Source organism: Felis catus, chromosome C2, assembly GCF_018350175.1.
Source record: "Felis catus isolate Fca126 chromosome C2, F.catus_Fca126_mat1.0, whole genome shotgun sequence".
Classification (NCBI taxonomy): domain Eukaryota; kingdom Metazoa; phylum Chordata; class Mammalia; order Carnivora; family Felidae; genus Felis; species Felis catus.
The window spans coordinates 26,377,711-26,400,062 of NC_058376.1; the positions used below are offsets into that span (position 1 = coordinate 26,377,711).

The 22,352-nt window shown below is 37.1% G+C and overlaps 1 long non-coding RNA gene across 4 annotated transcripts in view; it reads left to right on the top strand.

Moving 5' to 3' along the window:
• The window catches only part of LOC109503373, a 132,875-nt gene extending 111,314 nt beyond the window's left edge, over positions 1 to 21,561 (top strand). For 3 of the 4 annotated variants that reach the window (XR_006584915.1, XR_006584916.1, XR_006584918.1), the window contains one exon: positions 4,520 to 9,870. This is a non-coding gene — a long non-coding RNA (uncharacterized LOC109503373). Of the gene's footprint in view, positions 1 to 4,519; positions 9,871 to 21,198 lie in introns of those variants that run through there. The other variant, XR_006584917.1, reaches the window with a different exon arrangement.
• Positions 21,562 to 22,352: the final 791 nt, after the last annotated feature.

A 22,352-nucleotide genomic window follows, 5' to 3' on the forward strand; every position in this document is an offset into this window, starting at 1 on the left:
GAGAGAGAATCCCAAGCAGGCTCTGCACTGCCAGCATGGATCCCAACGCAGGGCTATATCTCATGAACCAAGATCATAACCTGAGCCAGAATCAAGAGTCTGAGGCTTAACCAACTGAGCCACCCAGGTGCCTTCAAAAGTATTTTAGTTTTGGGGTGCCTGGGTCGCTCAGTCGATTGAGCGTCAGACTTCGGCTCGGGTCATGATCTCGTGGTCTGTGGGTTCGAGCCCCACGTTGGGATCTGTGCTGACAGCTCAGAGCCTGGAGCTTGCTTCAGATTCTGCATCTCCCTCTCTCTCTGCCCCTCCACTGCTCATGCTCTGTCTTTCTCTCTGTCAAAAATAAATAAAACATTAAAAAAATGAAAAAATATATATAAACAAGTATTTTAGTTTTATTGACAAATTATACATGCACTCTAATTCAAATTTTGTCTGTTGACAAGAAAGTTCTTACGTCAACTAACTCATTTGATGTGAATGAGCACAAATGTGAGTATTGTGAATATACACACATTAGCCTTCCACCTAAAATAGAAAGCTAATTGTTCCCATGTAAGCTGAATGTTTTTTCTCTTTCTGGTTTTTCATGGTGACAATGATGGTGATGTTCATGAGTATACTATCAGAAGAAAATCTCATGAAAATCAGAAATTAATTCCTTCTATTTTTTCAGCTTTTCACTTTCTAAGTGCCTCTTTCTTTCTTTCTTTCTTTCTTTCTTTCTTTCTTTCTTTCTTTCTTTCTTTCTTTCTTTCTTTCTTTCTTTCAAGTAGGCTCCATGACCAACGTGGGGCTTGAATTCACGACCCTGAGATTGAGAGACACATGCTCTACTGAATGAGCCAGCCAGGCGCCCCTTCTAAGTGCTTTAAGATGTAATAATCATGTCTATGCATGTTCAACATTTTGACTTATATTTCCTATTATATTTTATCTCTAATTTATAACAAAATTTTGTAAGTGTAAGAAAGGTACTGAAACAGGGGCTGTTTAAAACACCCTTCATGATTTATGAAAATGTGAGCACTAGGATATATATTTTAAATTATGTAGTGGCCAGGAAGAGATGCTGGTGTATAAAAAACAGTTGAGAATAAACTGGTAAAGACATGCTTAGGACAAGAAAGAAGAAATGTAATTGTACCGTAGGATGTGATTTACTGAAGCAAAAACATTATTGGTTTTAGTAGTTATTAATGTTTACTGAAGCCTAGTTTAGTTATTTTAATAAAGAGATTTTTTTTTCTTCTTTTTGGAACGGAATTGGGGGGAATTAATAGTTAGGGTTAAATCTGGGTGAGCCCAGGATAGAGCTACCATTTTAAGCCCCAGGGCAACTTCATTCTTTGAAGTTCAGAATGAGTGACCACGGCAAGATGTAGTCATCTGGTGGCAGGAAATTACAGGGACGTCTTTTTAAATTACAGAGATAGTTTTTGAATGCTTCAGTGGTGAAACTGCAAAAACAAACAGCAGTAGTTGGAATAGCAGTAGTAGTTGGAGCCAATATTTATTATGTGCTAACCTTGGGTCAGATGTGGGGCTCAGTATTTTATATGAAATTTTTCAATTAATCCTCACAACAGTCTTATGAGCTGAGCCTATCCTTAACTTCATTTTACAGATGAACCTAGACTTGGCCAATGGTAGAGCCTGGAAAGAAATACCCTTTAGTATGATTCTAGTGTGTAAGCTTTTAATTAATATGCTAAGCTTCACCTCTAACAATACAGCACGTGTCATAACAGCTGCCACTCATTGAGTACTTACTATGTGCTGAGTGCTTTAAAATTATTTTTAATCATCAAAGTGCAAATATATTAGTTCTATTTTCCCACAAGGAAACTAAGGCTCAGAGAGTCTGGATTAGTTTTCCGTTGTACAAATTAGTACAATTTTAGTCATTCAAAACAACATAAATGTATTCTGTTACAGTTTTGGAGGTCAGAAGTTCTAAAATCAAGGTTTCAGCAGGGCTGTGTTCCTCCAGTCTCTGCTTCCATCATCAAAGCTCTGGCCCTGACCTTCCTACCTTCCCCTTAGAAAGACCTTTGTAATTACATTGGGCCCACCTGGATAATACAAAATAATCCCTCCATCTTCAGATCCTTAATTTAATCACATCTGTGAAGTCCCTTTTGCTGTGTAAGGTGACATATTCTCAGGTTCCAATGACTAGCAAGTTGATATCTTTGGAGGGACCATTATTCAGTCTAACTAATTTGCCCCCACGTCACAGAGTTGATAAGTATTAGAGATGAGATTTGAATCTAGATGTTTTTAGGCTCCAAAGTTCATGCTATTTCTGTTCTACCACATTAATGATGATCCCATCAGTTATTCAAAGAAACATTTATTGAGATTACAAAAAGAGCCATACAGTGCCTGTGGTAGGTACCGGAAAATATGAAATGCTTTATGAGTTGGAGTCATCTTTGTGCACGTGCCTTATTAATTTCTGTAACTTCCAAACGTGCCAGAGATTAAAGATTTAATAAGCCTAAATAATTAATAAGTAAGATAAAATACCTTCTAGAATAAGTATTTGTTAGGCCCCACTCTTTTTACGTTAAGACATTATTTATTTCTCTCTTCCAGAGATTAACACTAAGTAAAAGTTTCGTAGGATACTTTTTAATATTTGATTTGTTTCCTTCAGATTTGTGAAGTGGAAACCTTTCCTGGATAGAGTATAGATACGAGCAAAACATCTAATTCTGTTTTTCAGTATTTGTGAGATTTGTTTCCTTTACTACTAAAAAAGCAGCACAATGCTTGGTGGTCTTTTTTGTATTTTGGAAGGGGCATATACATTTACTCCAAATCTTTAACCAAGGAGCCCAAAGGCCTACCTTCCAGGTTGGTAGGTTCCAGAGCAAGAGAAGGCTTTTTAGCTGGACCAGTAGGTCTGCTGTGTATCTTTTAAGACCTATGGGATCCAAATATCTATGGCAGATCTGCATGAATGAAGTCTATGGCAGGGAAATTACAATGCTGTCTCTGGCAGATAACTATTCCTCTTGAGAATCAGCTTTTGGTTTTCTCTTTGTTCCTAACAGAGATTAAATTTTTGGTCATGGCACCCTGAGTGTTCCTAGGACCTGCACTGTACATTAAGGGCTGGGTGATATCTGAACCTAAGTCATACACTTAGATGGTGTAGCAGCCCTTTAACATTAAGTTGAAATGCCAGATTTCAGTTCCAAAAGACCAAATTAAATTGAATAAACAAGCGATTCATATTCCCAATAAGCTTACCCTTGCTGTATGACCACATCTCCCCTCAACTCTTGCATCTGATTGCAGAGGGAATCTCCCTTAGATGAGTTGATTGGGGGAAAATGAATGAGTTGTTTACTGATGTCTATGCACCAGCCAGAACTGGATTCTGGTCCTATTATAGACTTAGAAGTGGTCTTGAAGGAAAACAGGGAAGAGATATCCTCTCTGTTGGCAAAGCTTGTGCCAGAACATTTCACTATCTAATTTGTCTGGAAAGACAGATGGCCTGCGGAAATGGATCTATATGCAGAATATTTTCAGAGAATTGTATGGAATAATACTGGAGGATTGGTAATAAGGAGTAGGTAGATGAATCTGTTTTTTTTTTTTTTTAAAGAACAAAGGGACATGGAAGTTGTGGTAGAGGAAGTAAGTCATGTCAACTATAGTTTTATGACTACTTGCAGAACTGTATTATCTACTTCTGTGTTCACCCTTGATCTCTCAATTATTTATCTTAACAAATATTCTACTATTATATATAGGGTGTGCTGGTAGTGTTTAACTTTACAATTTAATCCACAGATTATAAAATGTCACGATGGAGGCATTTTCATGATATAGATCTAAGGGTCATATCCATAGGTCATGGATGTTATAAATAGGTCATGGTTTATATTATTATAAAATATTATAATACATTATAATATAAATTATAAGTTAGATTATATTATAGATCATGGTTTGCTACTGCTGTTTGCAAATTTAAATATTGAAGTGGGTGTTTGTTGATTTTGTGAAGCTAAGTAGAGAAGTGGACTGGACCCTTTTAGTCTTTGTTATTGTCCAGCATCTTGGAATACCTTAATGGAAAATTTTCTGTATTATAGTGGGAGGTTATCTTCTCCAAGATAGAAACCAGAAATTACTTTTGTCAGTCTCCTTTCGTACTTAGGGCATAGACACTGATTCTACCAGTGAAGTGTTTAAGATTTTGATATGGAAGAGCGGAACTTGAGGACCATGTGCCATACAGAATCCATTCTTTTCTGTCAAGGGAAACTGGCTTTTAGGGAAATCAGTGGTTCATATTCTGCTTTTTGGTGTTAGTATCAGTGGTTTGAACTACATTGTGTGTTACCAATGGTGTCATCTGAAATATCTCCACTGGAGACAGTCCCACTAGTTTGGGTGTTGTTTTTGTTGGCAGAAGCCTCAAGACTGACTATCTGGTCCTCCTAGAGAGTATAGGAGTCACATCTGTATTTTTACACTTTTTTTTTTTTCTTGGTAGCTGTTCTTTCTCAGATCACTTACACTGGGCCAGCTGCCATGCTATTCTATGGGAAGGATCACGTGAAAAAGAAGTGAGGCTTCTGGCTAACAGATAAATGAGTGATAAATGAACTTGGAAGTGAATCCACCAGCCCCAGTCAAACCTTCAAATGACCGCAGGTCTGGCCAACATCTTGATTATAAACCACGTAAGTGTCCCTGTACCAGAATCATTTCATTAAGCTGCTGCCAAATTCCTGACCCACAGACACTGAGATAATAAATGCTTGTTGTTTTAAGACATTAAATTTTCAGGTAATTTGTTACGCAACAATCGATAACAAATGCAAGCAGATATAATGAAATGAGAAATTCCAGGATAATTAAGGAGGCATTGTTCAAAAGATTGCTAGAATAGCTGAATTCCTAGGTTCACATGGTATCTAATTTACTACTTATGTCTATCTCCTTTCTGCTGGCTGGATTCAATGCCAGCACCAGGGAAGCAGTTGGTTGCATATGTCTGCCTCCCCTAGGGAACTCACAGGCAGAGCAGCTGTTCATGCTGCACTCTACTAAAGCAGTCTACCCTGACATTGGATATGCTGGACCCTCAGGCACTACTACATGCCTGGAGGCCTATAGAGCTTGTGGTATACAAGGAACTCGTCAAACATTATGATGAACAAAGATGTTATTCCATGTTTTTGCAAGACTAAGGGCATTGAGATTTGCCCAGGATATGGAAGACTCAATGGCAGTAGACTGCTTTGTGAACTGAGGCCTATCTCAGAAGATAGAGTGGAGGTATGATCATATTTATGCCTTGAAGATATCGACTGATCACACTGGCTGCATTCTCTATCCCCTACACCCCATTTCTTTCCATCTTTCACCAAATAGTCCAGAAAACAGACTCCCTCAAATACTGTTTTTGCAGATTAAATTGTCATTACCTTTAGATGAGCCATTACCCAATTTGCCAATGACTTTGTCTCAGTTCTCTTTCACCTTGAGTTGTGTGAAGAATTAAGCCCTGGTGAATGAACTGGTTCACTTTCCTATACCACATGATCAAATTCCTCATCTTTGTTGATTTCTGATGCATTCTCCCAGCAAGTTCTTGTCTTGTTTTCTTTGTATTCTCCATCTTCAACTCTTTAAGTACAATAATTATAATGATAGTAAAATTTATGACTAATGTTTTTGGTATTTTGAATTAATAAGAGTGTTCAAATACAGCTTTATTTAGAATGGGAAAATAGACTATTGGACAGTCTGGCAATACAGACTTGAGACTCACCTTCATAGACGATATTTGAAGATGGTTGCATATAAGATCACGGGGAACAAGGACAGAAAGAAAAAGAGGCACAGAGAATTAGACTTAGTACACCTTTTCAGGGAGTTGAAGAAAAAGTTAGAAAAAAAATAAGATTCATTTAAGCCACATATTATTACTTAATATCTGTCCTTTACCAGGGCAACTAAAAAGGAATTATAATAATTGAAACTGATTTTCAGTTGTACTTATTTCTTTTTACCTTTCTAATAAGGAAACTAAGTTGCTAAGTATTGACAGAGAAAAGATCATTAGAGATCTGTGTAACATATTTGCTGGGCAATTGGTCATTGGAAAAAAGTCAGTTTATTGTTTTTGTTTATTTTATTTAAATCCAAGTTAATTAACATATAGTGTGATAATGGTTTCAGGAGCAGAATTTAGTAACTCTTCACTTAGATATAACACCCAGTGCCAGTTTATTGTTAATCAAGCAGTAATTTGAATGCTTTATTAGGTGAGTAGGCGTTCGATATCACTGTTAAAAGTTAACTGCTATTGTTCAAAGATGGAATAATCTCTGATAAAATTAAAAATTTAAGTTTCCTTATATAGAGAAAAACACAAGTGATTCCTATTCCTCAGGAAATCTATCTGCTGTGAAAGCATAATTTCAACATTCAAGAAGAGAAAAGCTAGTCTTAAATTCCTTTCAGATCAAATTAAATCAGCAGATGGGTTGTATTATGAAATGAAAAGAAGGCAAAAATAACTTGTCAAATGTGTTGTTCATGAAAATGGTTTAGAAAAATTAATATAAATGAAATTTTTACATAAATTCATTTCATAAGTTTTATGGGCAGAGGACAAGGTTTTTGGTGGAAGAAATATTAAGAAAAATTCAAAATGAAGAAAAATATTTAAAATATTTTTGTTTATTCTAATGGAGCAAATGCATGTGAGGAGTTTAAATTACTGTAAAAGTCTATGAAGTTAACAGTGATTTGGAAGCCGTGATAGGTAGAATAATAGCTTCCCCCACAAATATGCCCAATGCCTTAGTTCTTGGAACCTGTGAATATGTTACCTTACATGGCAAAAGAGACCTTGTAGATGTGGTTAAAGAAACAGACCTTCAAATGGGGCGATTATCCTGGATCACTTGTGTGTACTCAGTCTAAAGAGATGAGTCCATAAAAGTAGAGAGACTTTCCTGGCTGGGTCAAAGAGAAAAGAAAGATAAAGAGGAGAGATTTGAAGCTAGGGAAGGACCTGACCCCCCCATTGCCAGTTTTGAAGAGCCAAGAAATGCAATAGCCTTGAGAAGCTAGAGACAGTCCTCAGCTGACAGCCAGTCAACATTGGTCCTACAACTATAGGGAACTGAATTCTGCTAACAACCTGAATGAGCAAGGACATGGATCCTGCCCTCAAGACTCCAGAAAGGAACATAGCTTTGACTTTAGGCTGGTGAGACCCATGTTAGACTTCTGACCTATAGAGCTGTAAGATAGTACATTTGTGTTGTGTTAAGCCACTAAATGTGTAGCAATTTGTTAGAGAAGCAATGGAAAAGTAACACAACAATTTTATTGAAAATATAAATAACTATTAAATGGCCTTCAGTAAATATCCCAGTCTAGGCAAGTATGTACTAAAGCCCTCTATATACCTTTTAGTGGAGCTGACTTTTAGCTTCCAATTAAAAACAAAATCTAATCCAATTCCTAAAGTGCCTATCATTGTTTTGAATTATAGTTTAACTAAAGAAGATAACACTGAAATCATGTTTTCAGTTGTTATTACAAATAATTAACAATAACGACTCAGGTTTATTCTCTAGCTTTCTCATACCTACCAAAATTTATTTGTGAAAGGAAAAATTCACCCCGTAAGAATTTCTGTAAAATGATGACATAGATGGACACTGTGTTATAGATGGACAACCAACTAAGTTGGTTATATATGCATATCTAATGGTTTTCTTGGCTATGCTAAGAAGGCTGACACATAAGGTCACTATATATTCCCTTCCACTAGAGAATAGAAATTCAGCTTAACTCAATAATTTGTTAATGCCTGCAGTATGGCATTGCAGAATGAGCATGGTTCTGGGAATCAGAAATCACTGGTTGAATCCCATATTCACCAGATATTGTGTCAGACAAGTCAGTGAATCTCTCTGAATGACAGTTTCCTAATTTATGATATGGGAATAACATCTACCTTACAAGTTTATTCTTGAAATAGAATGAAATTTCTCTTTAAATAATATACTGTCATCATAATGTATAGTATTATCTACAAACACTGAGTGTGAATGTGTTATTTTGGGACTTACCACCAGGCACTAGAGAAAATGGTACCAAAAATATAGAAAATAAAACTTGAGTGGAGTTAGGGAGGGAAGCAAGGTGGAGGTGGTAGGAATGTTTCCCATCAAACTGGAAAACTGACCAGAGCAGCAGAAGGGATGCTGGCAGCCCAGGTGATTGAGATCAAAATAAAGAAGGGATCCCAAATTCTACCCAACTGGCACCAAATTTCCTGAGATATCTAGAAGAGAGGGACTCCTGATTTGAGTCCTTTGGGCAGTGCTGGTTTTTAGGGTCAGCTTGGGAAGCTTCTGGCAAGGGCTTACTCAGACTCCAACGTGTCTAAATTCAACTTCGAGGACAAGGACTCCTGATGTACCACCTGGTCTGGATCTTATTGATTCCAGGGATGGGTAGAGCTGAGCATCTTGGGAGCAGTTGTCATCAGAGCCTCAGAGGCAGGACTGAGGGGATAGATGGGATTTGAACTGAGGGAAACACAACTGAAGCCTGGACCTCTGTGTATCAATTGGATCATATTAATAGCCATTACTTGATATTTCTTTACCTGTGACCTCACCTAAATAATGCAGTTACCTTTCTGCAGCTTTAACTCTTTAGGTTAGTTTTAACTTTAAGGTTGAATAAATAGATCTATTTTTTTTTTTTTAAGAAATAGATCTAATTTAAGCAAAAAGAGGGATTTTGTTTGCAGAAACTGAAATGGTACACAAAACCTCAGGATGAGATAACAGGGACTCAGAATATATGTCTAACAAAAGAAGTGAGGGGATAAAGGTATCTGCTTTAGACTTTTGGGTGGTTTTTTATTTCTGTTTTCTCTGCACACCTAATTCCATCACTTCTCTATTCTGGCAGAAAAATTTGGTTTCTAACAACTTTTGAGTTTTATGTAAAATATACTCAGCCACCCAGAAAGTCTCCTATTACCAGTTCAAAAATCCCTGGGGCAAGAGCTGCCAATAGCCAAAGCTATAATAATTTGAGCAACCAAAAATATAGCGTTGACTTGTAGCTCAAAGTATAAAATAAATACCCATGAATTCACACTAATATAAATAAATGATGAAAGAAAGAGAAAGAAATAGAGACAGATCTCCTCTATAGAAAAATTTCAAATGATTTATGTAGATAAAAGAGTTAAAGAGTTAAAGAGATAAAAGAGTTAAAGAGTCAGTCAGAGATGAAGAGTGCAATATACACTCTTGATGCAATGAACAGCATGTTAGAAGAAGCAGAGGGATGAATTAATGACAAAGTAATGATAAAATAAAGACAAACTAATGGCAAGCAATGAAGCTGAACAAAAGAGAGAAAGAAATATGCTAAATGAGAATAGACTTAGGGAACTCAGTGACTCCATCAAACATAATAGCATTACACTATAGGAGTCCCACAAGATGAAGAGAGATAATGGGGAGAAAATAATTTATTTGAAGAAATAATAGCCGAAAATTTCTGTAATCTAGGGAAGGAAAGACATCCAGATCCAGGAAGCACAGAGAACTCCCATAAAAATCAACAAAAGCAGCCCAACACCAAGAGATACAGTAATTAAATTTGCAAAATATAGTGATAAAGAAAAATCTTAAAAGCAGCAAGACAAAAGAAGTCATTAACTTACAAAAGAAATCCCATAAGGCCAGCTAGAGATTTTTCAACAGAATGTGGCAAGCCAGGCGGGAGTGGCATGATATATTCAAAGAGCTGAATGGGAAAAATCTGCAGCCAAGAATACTCTACCCAGCAAGGCTATCATTCAGAATAGAGAGATAAAGAGTTTCCCAGATAAGCTAAAACTAAAGGAGTTTGTGATCACTAAACCAACCCTGCAAGAAAGACTAAAGGGGACTCTTTGAGTGGAAAGGAGAGACGAAAAGTGACAGTATAATGGCAGGAAACACAAAAGTAGTAAAAATGAATATTTCTACAGTAAAAAATATTTCTGTAAAAGTCAGTCTAGGAACTCACACAAAAAAGGATATAAAATATAATAACAAAGACCAATGTGGGGAGGCGAGGATCAAAGAGTGCGTTCAAACTTAAACAACCATCAACTTAATATAGACTGCTATTTGCAGAAGAGGTTATATACAAACTTATTGGTAACCACATATCAAAAAATCATTAATAAACATGCAAAAAATAAAGAGAAAGAAATCCAAATATACCACTAAAGAAAATCAGCAAAACATGAAAGACAAGAAAAGATTAGAGAAAAATCTCCAGAAACAACCACAAAACAAGTAATAAAATGGCAATAAATACATATCTACCAATAATTACTTTGAATTTAAATGAACTAAGTGTTCTAATCAAAAGACATAGGATGTCAGAATGGATAAAAAGTAAAATAAAACAAAATAAAATAAAATAAATAAAATAAAATAAAATAAAATAAAATAAAACAAAACACAAAACCCATCTATATGCTACCTAGAAGAGACTCATTTTAGACCTAAAGGCATCTAAAGACTGAAAGTGAAGGGATGGAGAAACATTCATCATGCACATTGATGTCAAAAGAAAGACAGAATAGCAATACTTTGTTATCAAACTAGATTTCAAAACAAAGACTATAACAAGAGACAAAGAAGAGTACTATATAATAATAAAGGGGACAGTTCAACAAGAAGATATAACAATTATAAATATTTATGCACACAACATGGGAACACCTAAATATATAAAGCAATTAATAACAAACATAAAAGAACTAATTGATAATAACACAATAATAGTACATGATTTTAATACACTACTTACATCAATGAACAGATCATCTAAGCGGAAAATCAACAAGGAAACCATGGCTTTGAATGAACAGAAAATCAACAAGGAAACCATGGCTTTGAATGACACACTGGACTAGATGGACTTTACAGATATATTCAGAATATTGCGTCCTAAAACAGCAGGATACACATTCTTTTCAAATGCATGTGGAATATGCTCCAGAATAGATCACATATTGGGTCACAAAACAGGCCTCAACAAATACACAAGATGAATTCATACCCTGCATCTTTTCTGACCACAATGTTATGAAACTAGAAGTCAGCCATAAGAAAAAAATTTGGAAAGACCACAAATACATTGAAGTTAAACAACATGCTACTAAACAATAAATGGGTCAACCAGGAAATTAAAGAAGTAAAAAGTATGTGGAAACAATGAACATGAGAACACAAAGTTCTAAAACCTTTAGGATACAGCAAAAATTGTTCTAAGAGGGACGTATATAGCAATACAGGTCTTACCTCAAGAAGCAAGAAAAATCTCAAACAAACTAACCTCACACCTAAAGGAGCTAGAAAAAGAAAAGCAAACAAAGTCTAAAGGCAGCAGAAGGAAGGAAATAATAAAAATTAGAGTAGAAATAAATGATATAAAAATTAAAACAAAACAAATCACTAGAACAGATCAATGAAACCAGGAGCTGGTTCTTTGAAAAAATTAATAAAATTGCTAAGCCTCTAGCCAGACTTATCAAAAAGAAAAGAGAAAGGACCCAAATAAATAAAATCACAAATGAGAGAAGAGAAATAGCAACCAATATCACAGAAACACAATTATAAGAGAATATTATGAAAAACTATATGCCAACAAATTGAACAATTCAGAAGAAATGGATAAATTCCTAGAAACATAAGTTACTGAAACTGATACAGGAAGAAATAGAAAACTTGAACACATTGATACCCAGCAAAGAAATTAAATCAGTAATCAAAAATATCCCAACAACCTGAAGTCCAGGACCAGATGGCTTGAAAAGCAAATGCTACCAAAAGTTAATACCTATCTTTGACATTGGCCATAGTGACTTCTTTGATATGTCTCCTGAGAAAAGGGAAAGAAAAACAAAAATAACTATTGAGACTGCATCAAAATAAAAAGCTTCTGCACAGTGAAGAAAACAATCAACAAAATGACAAGACAACCTATGGAATGGGAGAAGATATTTACAAATGACGTATCTGACAAAATATCCAAAATACATAAAGAACTTATAAAACTCAACACTAAAAAACAAATAATCCAATTAAAAAATGGGCAGAAGTTATGAACAAACATTTTTCCAAAGAAGACTCCAGATAGCCAACAGACAAATGAAAATATTACTTATCATCAGGGAAATGCAAATCAAAACTATAATGAGATATTACCTTACACCTGTCAGAATGGCTACAATCAGCAACAAAAGAATCAAGAGAAAAAGAAACCCTCTTGCCCTGTTGGTGGTAATGAAAATTGGTGCAGCCACTCTGGAAAATGGTATGGAGGTTCCTCAAAAAGTTAAAAATAGAACTACCCTATGATCCAGCAATTGCACTATTAGGTATTTACCCAAAGGATACAAAAATACTAATTGAAAGGGATGTTTATAGCAGTGTTATCTACAATTGCCAAATTATAGAAACAGCTCAAGCACCCGTTGACTGAGGAATGGATAAAAAAGATGTCTCTCTCTCTCTCACACACACACACACACACACACACACACACACACACACACACACACGAATATTATTCAGCATAAAAAAGAATGAAGCCTCGCCATTTGCAATGACATGGATGGAGCTAGAGGATATTATGCTAAACAAAATAAGTCAGAGAAAGACAAATACCATATGATTTCATTCATATGTGGAATTCGAGAAACAAAACAAATGAGCAAAGGAGAAAAAGAGAGAGAAAAGCAAACCAAGAAACAGACTCTTAACTATAGAGAACAAACTGATGGTTACTAGAAGGTCAGTGGGTGGAGGATGGGTTAAATAGAGGATGAGGATTAAGGAATGCACTTGTTGTGATGAACACCAGGTGTTGCATGGAAGTGTTAATTTACCATATTGTATGCCTGAAATGAATATTACACTCTATGTTAACTAAGTGGAATATATTTTTTAATGTTTAATTTTATTAAAAATAATTTTTTAATGTTTATCTTGAGAGAGAGACAGAGAGAGAGGGAGAGAGAGAGAAAGCACGTGCACAAGCAGGAGAGGGGCAGAGAGAGAGAGAGGGAGAGAGAGAGAATCCCAAGCAGGCTCCATGCTGTCATCACAAAGCCTGATGTGGGGTTTGATCTCATTAACTGTGAGATCATAACCTGAGCTGAAGTCAACAGCTGGACGCTCAACTGAGCCACCCAGGCATCCCTCCTAACTGGAATTTAATAAAATCTTAAAATAAATAAAGATTGCCCTGAGTTCTCAGCACAGGAATGAAGACACCCCTAGACACATTATTGTCAAAACTCAGATTACTAAGGATAAAGAGAAGACTCAAAGTTTTCTTGAGAAAAAATAAAAATGACCCACAGAAAAATGACAAATCTGGTATCACGTTTCCCATCAACACTATTGAATGTTACAAGACAGTGAAGAACTACTTTAAAGTTAAAATGGGCAATGTCACAAGATTTATAAAATATTTCCTCTACCTGAAAGGAAAGCTATTTGAGTTTGGACTATATCCAAACAAGAAAGAAAATGAAGACAGAAAACATTTTGGCATCCTTTGAAATAGTGGAGCCAATTTGTCTCTAGAAGAACAGTGAAAGGAAAGCCCAGAAATGCAGTTAGGAGGCAGACCTGGCATTCAGCCAGTCCAAACTGACGCATCAGGAGAAATAGTGATGCAATAGAACATTTATAATTTTATACACATTGGTACTGAGATACAGGCAAGAAAAACTCACCGCAATTAGAAAATTGAAGGCAAAACCTGCGAAAACCACATGACAACAATCAATCGACACTGCTCGGACCTGCTTGGAATCATATTTATATTCTTAATATTCTTATCGACTTACATCTTTTATATTAACTTACAGATAAAGCATGGAGGAATTAATCCTATATAAATACTATTAATCTTAACGTTGCAAAAGTTATCGTGTAGATGATAGTAGTTGTAGGGGAAAAGAACAGTGTAATGCTGAAAGGAAAATTATGGTCATTAATATCATTTTAAAACTGGGAAGAAAAATTATGGATGCAACATGTTGGGGTTTGCCTTGGTATTTGGCCAAGGTATGCATTTGGTTTAGTGCTCTAAAATATACTGTTCACAGCTGGTGAAATAAGGAATGGAGATATTAGTATTTTATGAAAGATACATGAGGAACACAAAATAGAAATATAACAACTGGTTGTAAGGGGGTTGGTGGTAAGCCAGCTCATCCCTCATTTATTATAATAGATTATATCTAAAATTTATAAATCAGGAAATAGGATGAGAAGTGTATTATTAAAAGACATGGGAGTAAAAAGCAAAAATGACATAAGGGAAGAATAAATGTTTCTAGGAAATGGGGCTTATAGATTGGAAAAGATGGAACAGTGTATATATTAAATTAATAAAGGGGAAACATCTTTAGAAGAGATGATGAAAGAGCTAAAATATGTTTGGTGGAGGTGAAAGAATTATATTGATAGATCTTACTATAATTCATCTGAGAAAGGAAACTGTGTTTAGAAAACTCTTTTGATAAATTGCTTACAGCTGAAGTTCCTTTTGGCTTCTTCTAGTAATTGTGCATACTATTTATATTCTTCTAGTATTTCACTTCATTTATTTTAATTTTAAAAATATTATACAAATGAAACGTGCCTCTTGTTATCAGTCTGGGTCTCAGTAAGGACAGCGTATTCAATAGGAAGTTCAAGGAATGTTTATTTACAAAGGTGCAAGAAGGGAAACCATAAGGAATGGTTCATTGATCTGCAGCTTAATAGCAACCTACATGTTTAGAGCAACCCCCTAGCTCTAAAGCAACAAGGAGAGACAATGGTTTTTAGAGCTTGGAAAGAAAAAGTTGTATGGAGTATCATTACAAATGGGGCATTGACATTTGGATGGAGGCTACAGCCAGCTGAAGGTGACATTGCAAGAAGAGATTTAAAGGAATAAGTATACTAGGTTTTACTCTCTTGCCTCCATAAATGCTCCTACCAGGGATTTCCATTGATAGAAGCCGATTAAAAGAGAGAAGCCATGGAGATATTGTTATAGATCAGCTCCTTGGGACAGAGAGAGAAGTGTGGATTAGATCTACAGGGGAAAATGGAGGATTTTCATATAGAGCAATCCTTAGGCCCCTTTCTTTTCCCTATCTCCCTTTCTTTTTTTCCTTCTTTCTTCCTCTTTCTTTCTTTCTTTCTTTCTTTCTTTCTTTCTTTCTTTCTTTCTTTCTTTCTTTCTTTCTTTCTTTCTCTAAGGAACAATACAAGGGAACAAATAGACACACATTTCATATTACAAAAACATAGTCATTATTTGAAATGGCTCAAGATACAGAAAAAAAAAGTGCATTTCATCTGTTCATTAATGTTTTCTTTTTTGGGGGTCAAGTTTGTTAGACTAAAAAATTCTAACCAAGTTTATCATTTAGAAATTAGAAACCACAAATAAAGCCTATCAGACTGTTGGAATATAATATTGCATAAGAATTAGACAATCTGGGGCACCTGGGTGGCTCAGTTAGTTAAGCGTTCGACTCTTGATTTCAGCTCAGGTCATGATCTCACCATTTGTGAGATCGAGCCTTGTGTCAGGCTCCGTGCTTGGAGCCTGCTTGGGATTCTCTCTTTTCCTCTGTCTCTGCCCCTCCCACATTCATCCCCTCTCTCTCTCTCTCTCTCTCTCTCTCTCTCTCTCTCTCTCTCTCTCTTTCTCAAAATAAATAAATAAACTTTAAAAGAAAGATTTAGACAATGTTTATTTCTGATTAATTCTTACTAATTATTTTTTGATCACTTATTGCTTAAATTAAATCTTGTGTTAGAAGTAGAGATGAAAAATTACTATTTTTTTTTTTTTTTTGGGACAGAGAGAGACAGAGCATGAACGGGGGAGGGGCAGAGAGAGAGGGAGACACAGAATCGGAAACAGGCTCCAGGCTCCGAGCCATCAGCCCAGAGCCTGACGCGGGGCTCGAACTCACGGACCGTGAGATCGTGACCTGGCTGAAGTCGGACGCTTAACCGACTGCGCCACCCAGGCGCCCCGAAAAATTACTATTTTTTAAAAATGTTTATTTATTTATTTTGAGAGAGAGAGAGAGAGAGTGGGGGAGGGGCAAATAGAGAGGGAGAGAAAGAATCTCAGGCTATCAGCACAGAGCCTGACACAGGGCTCGATGTCACAAACTGCAAGATCATGACCTGAGCTGAAATCAAGAGTCAGACGTTCAACTGACTAAGCCACCCAGGTGCCCCACTATTTTTTTTTTTAATTTAAAAGAAGAAATAGTGTAGTACAGATTTTTTCAAACCATATCCCTTAGAACACTGCACCATTTCATGAGGAATAAGTTCTAGAGTTCACAAGAAATTTGTATAGACACAAAATTTGGCATCAGGTACGTTTATCATTTTTTGTCTGTTCACTTTAAAAAAAATTTTTTTTTAATATTTATTTTTGTGTGTGGGAGAAAGAGAGACAGAGAACAAGCAGGGGAGGAGCAGAGAGAGAGAAAGAGACACAGAATCCAAAGCAGGCTCCAGGCTCTGAGCTGTCAGCCCAGAGCCCAAATGGGGCTTGAACCACAAACTGCAAGATCATGACCTGAGCTGAAGTCGGACGTTTAACCGACTGAGCCACCCAGTTGCCCCTTTCACTTTTAAGAGAGTCATTTCAGCACTGTTTAATCTCATATTTTATAATTTCTAAAATGACATGAGTGAAAATTTCAAATGCCTACAAACTCCAGGCAGCATACTTAGCTGAATTGGTGGTGATAGACAACACACCATAGCAAGGTGGAGGACGCACGTCCTGCCCACAGACATCAGTGGCTTCCAGGCTTCAGCGCATCATTACTACATGGGAACAGTAGGCTAGTGTTGCCAGATCTTTGATATTGATGTGCAATCTCTGCCCCCTTTTTTTTCCTTTTTTTTTTTTAAGTAAGCTTCATGCCCAGTGCAGAGCCCAGTGTAGACCCTGAACTCATGACCTTGAGATCAAGACCTGAGCTGAGATCAATGGTCAGATACTTAACTAACTGAGCTACCCAGGAACCCCTGCAATCTCTACCTTTTAAAATGTGGCAAATAATTCCAAAGGTTTAAAAAGATTGTGTTGCTAAACAGCACATCTCTGTAAACCAGATTTACTCTGTAGATGAGCAATTTGTAACCCCTGGATTAGCTGACATTTAAACAGTCTTCAATTGGGGCGCCTGAGTGGCTCAGTCGGTTAAGCGCCGACTTCAGCTCAGGTCACGATCTCGCGGTCTGTGAGTTCGAGCCCCGCGTCAGGCTCTGGGCTGATGGCTCAGAGCCTGGAGCCTGCTTCCGGTTCTGTGTCTCCCTCTCTCTCTGCCCCTCCCCGTTCATGCTCTGTCTCTCTCTGTCTCAAAAATAAATAAACGTTTAAAAAAATAAATAAATAAACAGTCTTCAATTACTGATATTTTTTTATTCTATAGGACTAGGTAAGAATTAAGAATCGTTAAGTCAGGGTCACCTACTAACAACTCTATATCGTTGCTGCCTGAATAACAATATTGTGGAATTTTAGTGCAGAATAGAAGTTAGTCATCTTTTGTTTTTGAATTATTATTAAGGGATAACAACTATTTTCAGTTATTGAGAATCAGAGAAAGCTTTGAAGAGTCTAGTCTCTATATGAGAAAGCTTTCAGGAGACCTGTGAGTAGAGCTTTTATGAAATGTTAATGTACACGTGTGGTAGATGGTTGGGGATCAACAGGATAAACCCCCATTGGGTCATTAACTCTGGACTAGATTTATGGGACTCCACACAATCACCAAGTGTATTACTAAAAGGATGGTAAAAGCCTGTGTAAGGATCCAGCTATCAGTCACATGACCTGATCTAGGGAAGAGATAAAAGCTTATATGCATCTCACGGAAACCTGCCAATACTTGTCCCCATAATACATGATAAAACTCTGACAGCAAACTTCTCCTGGGAGTTTGGTATTAAATTAGCGAGGCGGCAGCTCTCCTTTTTGCTGTTTTCAGATATCCAGGCACGGCTTTCTAATACACTGCTAATTTAGAAGACGGAGGATGGAAGTTCTATTTTAATAGTTCTCCAACACCTCATCTTTTCTATCTCTGCTGTAACATGGTTCAGACGTATGGAAATATTAACGTATGATAGGCCCCATTCACTATGCTACAACTTTCATAGGATAATATGACACATGCATAAATTAAAGGTTGTCTTAAGAAAGATTATCTCACTCTTTCTAGAAAAAATGTATATAAGTACTTGTGCTTTAGTCAGAGATAATGTTTGTCCCCCAAAATCAGAAACTCCTTCGGTCTAACTTAGGTTTAATGAGACAATTTTATTTTTTGAATAGCAATCACCAGGATAATTGTTGCATAGAAGCGTCTTTATTTAGAAAAATGACGATCTTCGTAATAGAGTTGGAATTTGGTATGCCCAGGGCAATGGGAGGAGAAAGCAGAGGCTAGAAGTCTGCCTTTGCATAATGTGAGTCTTCCTTCGAACTTCTCTAAACTGTTAATGAAGTCCTTAAATTCACAATTTTTAAAGCTTTAATTTTAAAAATTGCAGTAAAATATACATAACATAAAATTTACCATTTTAGCCATTTTATTTTCTTTTTTAAAGTTTATTTATTTTCAGAGAGAAAGAGAGAGAGAGAGAGCATGCTTGCCCAAGTGGAGAAGGGGAAGAGAGAGGGAGAGAGGGAATGTCAAGCAGGCTCTGCACTGATAGCAGACACGGGGTTTGATCTCATGAGCCCATGACCTGAGCTGAAATCAAGAGTTGGACACTGGACACTTAAACAACTGAGCTATCCAGGCATCCCTCCATTTTAGCCATTTTAAAGTATACAGTTCAGTGGCATTAAGAACATTAACTGTTGACCAACGATCCAGAATGTTTTCATCATCCCAAACAGAAAGTCAGTACTCATTAAACACCAAATCCTCATTCCCTTCTTCTCCCCAGTCCCTGGCAACCACCATTCTATTTTCTGCCTCTATGAATTTGATTACTCACATATCTCAAATGAGTGGAGTCATATAATATTTGTTCTTTTGTAATTCTTATGTAAATTTTGTAATGTTTATTTTTGAGAGAGAGAGAGAGAGAGAGAGAGAGAGAGAGAGAGAGAGAGATGAGACAGAGACAGAGTGCGAGCAGTGGGGGGGGGCAGAGAGAGAGGCAGACACAGAATCCAAAGCACATTCCAGGTTCTGAGCTGTCAGCACAGAGTTCAATGAAGGGCTCGAACCCACAAGCTGTGAGATCATGACCTGAGCCAAAGTCGGATGCTTAACCAACTGAGCCACCCAGGTGCCCCTGTGGGTAATTCTTATTGAGATTGTTTTCTGCTGTGGAAATCAGTGAAAGGAGAGAATTTCACATGAGGCATAAGATGGTCAGGTCAGATCATTCTGAAGAAAGCACAGGAGACTGGAGGCAGCGATACCTCCAGGAATGTGACAGATGTTGAAACTAGAGCCACAAGGCTGGATCTGGTACACAGACATGATTCGTCTGCAGAGTGCTTTAAAATATGTGAATTATATGACATCATTTAAAATTGGAGAAATTTTAATAGGGAACCAGATATCTTGTCCATCTTGTAAAATGTGGCAATAGTGGGCATGCATTTCCCTGGCTATAATCAGATAAGTAGCATACACATACTCCAGTTTTCCCTTAGACTTGTAATGCTATACTGATTCATCCTTCTCAAGATGAATAATATTCATAGTAATCTGAGTCTTCATAGTAATTTTGAAATAGGTGTTTAGATCTCATATGTATAGAGATGGATTCAAGTTTATCCACATCTTGAGTGGCAGGGAAGCTTCATATGACATCTGGGCTACAAACCAAAAAGAGGCATATATTGGGAGGGTACTGAGTTTGTCCTGTAGACATCAATGGAGGCAGATGAGCGGAACCTTGAAACTAGAGAGCAGTCAGGCAGCAAAGTGGACCCCTTGTCTAGCTCCATTTGTCAGGGAAAGCACGCTTTTTCTGCTCTTTGCAACTTCTGTACGTCTGCTTTATTCTGCTTTATTCATATTCATGTTGCTGTATGTCTATGTTTCTTCAGAACAAAATCATGTATCTAATTTGGCTTTTGTAGGCACCTACAATTCCTGCCTGTTCATATGTCACCAACCAACTGATTAAAGATTCTGAATCCTAATTCCATGTCCCTGGAGAGAGAATCTGGTGGCCCAGTGCATGTCTACTCTGCTATACCTCTGATTTAGCTGTGGCTGTAGTAGAGAGTTCTGGGCACACTTTCACTCACTTTAGGTTGACAGTTACAGATCTCTGCTTTCTGCCCAGGAACTCTTGGATGCTAGTGGTACCCCTGGGAGCTCACTTTGTTCATGCACATTGGCTTGTTAAGTGTGAGGAGGTCAACATCTCTGGGAGTTAACATCCTTAATGTCCCCTCAGCTATGAGGAATCAGAGCTGATTCATAAATGCTCCTGGTTTTCATCCTTCTAGCACATAATTCTGGGAAGCATTCTGTGTTCTTTTCTGGAAGTCCAAGCAGAATCAAGCTGCTTGTGTCCACGGTGGCAACCTCAGTAACATACACTTATATTGGCTCTTCCTCCTTCACTGCCTCACTCTCCATCTCCTCAGTCTTGCTCACTGGGATCACGTCCCCAAAAAAGCTAAGGCTTCCCTTCTGATAGTTAATCCAACTTGCTCACAAGTCCTGTCCCAGGCTCTGCTTTTTGGGGAAGCCATGTTGAGGCAGGTTTGTTTTTGTCAGAGGTTTACCCATTTGTTATTGGTAGAATTATGTCCCCCTAAGAGATATGTTGAAGTCCTAACCCCAGGTACCTCATATTGTGAACTTATTTGGAAATAGGACTGTTATTAGGAAAGATGAAATTAGTAAAGATGAGGTCATACTGTGGGGTGACAGATGATGTCATAGGGTGGGGTCTGCCTGACTTCTCTCCTGCCTTTGCTGCCTCTCCTCTTTTAAGGTTACCACAGAACCCACTGATCCACCTCTCTTGGTGTCCACAGTAAAACTCCATATCCTCTGAATAAATGTCTCTTTTTTGCTTTGTGGACCAGATGTCACATGAAGTCTCCTTGCCACTCAAGATCTGGATAAACTTGGATCCTTCTCTCTGTATGTGGAGACCTAAACACCTATTCCAAAATTACTGTGAATATTATTCATCCTGTAAGTAAATTAAGGATGAATAAATAAAGCATTATGGGTATAAGGAAAACACTGGAGGGTGCATATGCTAGGGAAATGCATGCCCATCACTGCTAGATTTTACAAGATGGATAAGATATCTGGATCTTTATTAAAATCTCCCAATTTTATTTTATTATAATTTTTTATTTTTATTTATTTTTATTAAATTTTTTTTAATGTTTATTTGTTTTTGAGACAGAGAAAGACAGCATGAATGGGGGAGGGTCAGAGAGAGGGAGACACAGAATCTGAGGCAGGCTCCAGGCTCCACGTTGTCAGCACAGAGCCTGACACGGGGCTTGAACTCATGGACTGTGAGATCGTGACCTGAGCCAAAGTTGGACGCTCAACCAACTGAGCCACCCAGGTACCACATTTTATTTTTATTTTTTTAAGTAGGCTCTACGTCCAATGAAGTTCTCAAGCCCATGACCCTGAGAACAAGAGTTACATGCTCCACTCACTGAGCCAGCCAAGATCCCCTTATTTCTTTATTAAGTTTTTTAAATTTTAATTCCACTATAATTAACATATGGTGTTATATTAGTCTCAGGTGTACAATATAGTGATACCCAATTTTTAATGAAACAGTTATGTACAGAGGATAGCATATTTTTGCTCCAAAATCCTAAAGGTCACCGTGCTATGGTTTGCCTATAGGATTTGCCAGAGTCCCTCATATAGCAACCTTCTCCTCCACTGACTCTTCTAGTAACATCACATACCCTAGATTTACCCAAGTGGCAAGCTTGTAGACAAATCTGGACTTGTATTAGGGCTTTCTTTTATCCTTGGCATCTTTCAGTACTGGGAGCTTTTCAAGTCACTTGGTAATTGTGTCAGCATAACACACCTGAATACAATATGTGTTACTTCTAAAGTCCTGAAGAGGCTTCCTAGGCATTGTACCTCTTTCTTCATGGTAGAAGAGGAAACATGCAGAAACTTGTCCTTTCTTAAGAAAAGTTATCTGGAGGTACCTCACTCTGGACCTCTAGAAATTTCACTACTCAGTTCACTA